We start from the raw sequence: 5,706 nt of genomic DNA on the forward strand, positions 1-5,706 counted from the left end.
CAGCTTAGACACAGACAGGGAGGAGGAAGGGATCTGACAGAAACTTGGGACATGATACGGGACTATTTTCTCTTCTGTGAGGGTTTTCTAAACAGTGGTAAGCACAAACTCCCCACTCTGGGGACAAGAGAGTTGGGTGAGGCCATTTTCCCTTGCGCATCAGCACTGACCGACTTCAGTGAACAACACAATACCCCTAGTTGAGGTTGGAGCCACTTAACAAAGCCCTGCCCCCCTGCACCCAGATGCATCTTTACTAGAGCAAATCTGCCTGAGAACCAGTGCAGCAGGCCCCTCCCCCAAAAGACCAGCACAAGCCCCTCACATGCCCACCAACTGTACTTGATCATAGAGTGCTACAAAACTTCAGTTCCAGTGGAAATAGGTTCAGGCTTATTTTAAAAAGCAAACCAAAGCATACCTAGTTAAAACACCATACACTGGACAAGGTCCAAACACTTCCCACAGCAGGCAAGGAGAAACTGCAGAGGACTGACCTGAGGGAAAGAGCAGCCAAAACACAACAACAGAGTGCACATTCTGAAACATTTCCTGAAGCACCAGGCCTGATCAGTATAGGTGCTCTTCTTAATATAGCCATTACTCTCAGAAGCAGGAAATATAACAGGCTTTCCTAACACACACACAAAACAGTGACCTAGACAAGTTGCCAAGACAGAGGAATTCACCCCAAAAGAAAGAACAAGAAGAGGTCATGGCCAGGGATCTAATCAAAACAGATATAGGTAATATGCCTGAACTAGAATTTAAAACTACAATCATAAGAATACTAGCTGGGTTTGAGAAAAGCACAGAAGACACTAGCGAATCCCTACTGCAGAGATGAAGGAACTAAAAACTAGTCAAGCCAAAATAAAACATGCTATAACTGAGATACAAAACCAACTGCAGGTAATGACCACAAGGATGGAAGAAGCAGAGGAATGAATAAGTGATATAGAAGATAAAATTATGGAAAATAATGAAGCCAAAAAGAAGAGGGAAAGAAGAGTATTGGATTACAAATATAGACAGGGAACTCAGCAACTCCATAGAGTAGTAACATTCATATCATAGAAGTCCCAGAAAAAGAACACAATGAAAAGGCGGCAGGAGGTTATTTGAGAAAATTATAGCTGAAAACTTCTTTAATCTGGGGAATGAAACAGACATCCAAATCCAGCAAGCAAGATAACTCCCTTCAAAGCAAACAAAAGCTGGCCAAAAATACATATTGTAGTAATATTTGCAAAATACAGAGATAAGGAAAGAATCCTGAAAGCAGCAAGGGAAGAGAAAGCAGGTTTATAGCAGATCTCTCCACAGAAACTTGGCAGGCCAGAAGATAGTGGCATGATACATTCAGTGTGCTGAATGGGAAAAATATGCAGCCAAGAATACTTTATCCAGCAAGGCTATTATTCAGAACAGAAGGAGAGATAAGAGCTTCCCAGACAAACAAAAACTAAAGAAGTTCATAACCATCAAACCAGCCCTGCAAGAAATACTAAAGGGGACCCTTTGAGTGGGAAAAAAAGACCAAAAGCAACAATGATTAGAAAGGAACAGAGGAAACTCTCCACAAACAGTGACATTACAGGGAATAAAATGGCACTAAATTCATATCTATTAATAATTACTCTTGAATGTCAATGGACTAAATGCTACAATCAAAAAACATAGAGCATCGGAATGGATAAAACAACAAGACCCATCAGTATGCCACTTATAAGAGACTCAGTTTAGACCTAAAGACACCTCCAGTTGAGAGTGAGGGGATGGAAAACCATCTATCACGTTAATGGACATCAAAAGAAAGCCAGAGTAACCATCCTTATACAAATTAGATTTTAAACCAAAGACTGTAATAAGAGATGAAGAAGGGTGCCATATCATAATAAAGGGGTCTATCCAACAAGATCTAACAATTGTAAATATTTATGACCCTAACTTGGGAGCACCCAAATATATACATCAGTTAATAACAAACATAAGGAAACTCATTGATAATAATGCAATAATAGTAAGGGACTTTAACACCCCACTCGCAGCAATGGAAAGATCATCTAAGCAGAAAATCGAAACAATGGCTTTGAATGACACACTGAACCAGATGGACTTAACGGATATATTTAGAACATTTCATCCTAAAGCGGAAGAATACACATTCCTTTCAAGTGCACATGGAATATTCTCCAGAATAAATCATATACTGGGTCACAAATCAGTCCTCAGGAAGTACAAAAAGATTGAGCTCATACCATGCATCTTTTCTAACCACACTGCTATGAAACTTGAAGTCCACCACAAGAAAAAATTTGGAAATATCACAAACACATGGAGGTTAAAGAACATCCTACTAAAGAATGAATAGTTAAATCAGGAAATTAGGGGTGCCTGGGTGGCTCAGTCAGTTAAGTATCTGCCTTCTGCTCAGGTCATGATCTCAGGGTTCTGAGATCGAGCTCCGCCTTGGGAATCCCTGCTCAGCAGGGAGTCTGCTTCTCCCTCTCCCTCTGCCCCTCCTTCTGCTCGTGCTCTCTCTCACTCATTCTTTCAAATAAATAAATAAAATATTAAAAAATAATAAACCAGGAAATTAAAAAAGAATTTAAAAAAATACATGGAAGAAAATGAAAATGATAACATGACAGTCCAAAACCTTTTGGATGCAGCAAAGGCAGTCCTAAGAGGGAAGTATACTGCAATACAGGCCTGCCTCAAGAAGCAAGAAAAGTCTCAAATATACAACCTAAACTTACAACTAAAGGAGCTAGAAAGGAAAGCAAATAAAGCATAAAGCCAGCAGAAGCTGGGAAATAATAAAGATTAGAGCAGAAGTCAGTGATATAGAAACAAACAAACAAAAGAAAACGATAGAACAGATCAACAAAAGTAGGAGCTAGTTCTTTGAAGGAATTAGCAAAATTGATAAATCACTTATGAAAAGAAAAGAGACTTATGAAAAAGAAAAGAGAAAGGACCCAAATAAATAAAATCATGAATGAAATAGGAGAGATCACAACAAACACCACAGAAATACAAACAGTTGTAAGAAAATATTATGAAAAAATTATATGCCAACAAATTAGACAATTTGAAAGAAATGGACAAATTCCTAGAAACACACAAACTACCAAAACTGTAACAGGAAGAAATTGAAAATTTGAACAGACCCATAACAAGCAAAGAAATTTAATCAGTAATCAAAAATCTCCCAACAAACGAAAGTCCAGGGCCAGATGACTTCCTAGGGAAATTCTACCAAATATTTAAAGAAGAGTAAATACCTATTCTTTTAAAATTATTCCCAAAAAATGGAAATGGAAGGAAAACTTCCCAAGTCATTCTGTGAGGCCACCATCACCTTGATTCCAAAACCAGATAAAGACCCCACTAAAAAGGAGAATTATAGCCAATATCCCTGATGAACATGGATGCAAAAATTCTCACCAAAATACTAGCTGATAAGATGCAACAGTACATTGAAAGAATGATTCACCGTGGTCAAGTGGGATTTATTTCTGGGCTGTAGGGGTGCTTCAGTGTTTGCAAGTCAATTGACATGACACATCACATTAATAAGAGAAAGGACAAGAACCATATGATCCTCTCAAGAGTTGCAGAAAAAGCATTTGACAAATACAGTATCCATTCTTGATAAAAATCCTCAGGAAAGTAGGGATAGAAGGAGCATGCCTCAGTATCATAAAGGCCAAATACCAAACACACACAGCTAATATCATCCTCAATGGGGAAAAACTGAGAGTTTTCTCTATAGTTAGGAACAAGACAGGGATGTCCACTCTCACCTTCTTATTCAACATAGTACTGGAAGACCTAGCCTCAGCAATCAGAAAACAAAGAAATAAAAAACATCCAAATTGGCAAGAAAGAAGTCAAACTTTCATTATTTGCAGATGACATGATACTCTATGTAGAAAACCCAAAAGACTGGGTTTGGAAAAAGCCCAGCTGGCTGGGCTTTTGTCGATTGCTAGAACTAAACCATGCTAGAACTAAACCATGAATTCAGCAAAGTCACAGGATATAAAGTCAATGTACAGAAATCTGTGACATTTCTATACACAGATAATAAAGCAGCAGAAAAAAATCAAGAAATTGATCCCACTTACAACTGCACCAAAAATCATAAGCTACCTAGGAATAAACCTAATCAAAGAGGTAAAGGATCTGTACTCTGAAAACTATAGAATACTTATGAAAGAAATTGAGGAAGACACACAGAAATGGAAAAAAACATTCCGTGCTCATGGATTGGAAGAACAAATATTGTTAAAATGTCTATACCCAAAGCAATCTACACATTCAACACAATCCCGATCAAAATACCACCAGAGAGCTGAACATGGTGATACACAACAAGGGCGCCCGCAGATCCCGGACACCCAGCGCGAGGTGGGGGAGCTCCTGAAGCCGAAGCAGGAGCTGGCAGAAACACTGGCAAACTTGGAGAGACAGATCTATGCTTTTGAAGGAAGCTACCTGGAAGACACTTAGGTGTATGGCAATATTATTCGTGGCTGGGATTGGTATCTGACCAACCAGAAAAACTCCAATAGCAAAAATGATCTAAGGAACCAGAAGTTTAAGGAAGCTGAGCGGCTCTTCAGTAAATCCTCAGTTACTTCAGCAGCTGCAGTAAGTGCATTGACATGTTCAGGAGTTCAGGATCAGCTCATTGAAAAGAGGGAGCCAGGAAGTGGGACAGAAAGTGATACTTCTCCAGACTTCCATAATCAGGAGAATGAACCCAGCCAGGAGGATCCTGAGGACCTGGACGGATCTGTGCAGGGAGTGAAGCCTCAGAAGGCTGCTGCTTCTCCTTCCTCAGGGGGTCATCACAGCCTCCATAAAAAACGAAAAAATAAAAACCAACACAGGATTGATCTGAAGTTAAACAAAAAACCACGAGCTGACTATTAGAAGACTCATTAGTGCAGAAGCTTCCAGGCTGTAGAGCCCTGCTTCCCTACTCCAACCTCACAAAGATACGTATCCCTCACCTGAGTGTGCAGCCATCCACCTCTGCTTTCCCAGACCCAGTGCCTGTGACTCTGAATAGTTTGTTCTGAAACGTGGTGGCAAGTTCTTTCTGTAAGACCACATTGAATCATTTACTGTGTGTCATTTTTAGTAACAGAACTGCAAGAAGACCAAGACATGGTTATAATTCCAGCAAGTTACTAACTGTGCATTTCTCCCTTCTTGGAATAAATGTGTCCCCCCAAACTGGCTGGCACCAGCTTCATCTGTGATACCCACTGAGAAATGTTCTCTGGTTTTGTTTTATGCTGAAGGTAGAACATAGGTCACGTTTCAGAGGGAGGCTGTAAATATTGGGCATTTTCTTATTTTGTTTGTGTTTTATTATTTTTCTATTGTTTTTACCATCTTCTTTTCTTTGGGGACTTTTTGTAATGCCGTTGTACAGCTCATACTTTCCTGCTGACATATCTGATCATCTGCTTCATGCAGTGGATCAATATTCTTCACTGAAAATAATCTGGTTTACCATAAAGAAAATGGGCAACTTGGCTCTGTGTTTTTGCAGGGGGAAGGTAAAGAGGGTTTATTTAATAATTATCTATCTTAAATCTTTCTGCATTGGAGGCAGTTTCATGTTCAAGGAACAGGAAAAGCTGAAAAACCTAAGTTTAAATCAATCCTTTTAAAATAGATATT

At 39.3% G+C, this 5,706-nt stretch overlaps 1 pseudogene; it reads left to right on the plus strand.

Moving 5' to 3' along the window:
* Positions 1-3,472: 3,472 nt before the first annotated feature.
* LOC112808816 (chromatin modification-related protein MEAF6 pseudogene) lies at positions 3,473-5,454 on the plus strand (annotated as a pseudogene).
* The last annotated feature ends 252 nt before the right edge of the window (positions 5,455-5,706 follow it).

This window comes from Callorhinus ursinus, unplaced genomic scaffold, assembly GCF_003265705.2.
Source record: "Callorhinus ursinus isolate GAN/ISIS: 27379988/994484 unplaced genomic scaffold, GSC_fseal_2.0 scaffold78, whole genome shotgun sequence".
In the NCBI taxonomy this organism is placed as follows: Eukaryota; Metazoa; Chordata; class Mammalia; order Carnivora; family Otariidae; genus Callorhinus; species Callorhinus ursinus.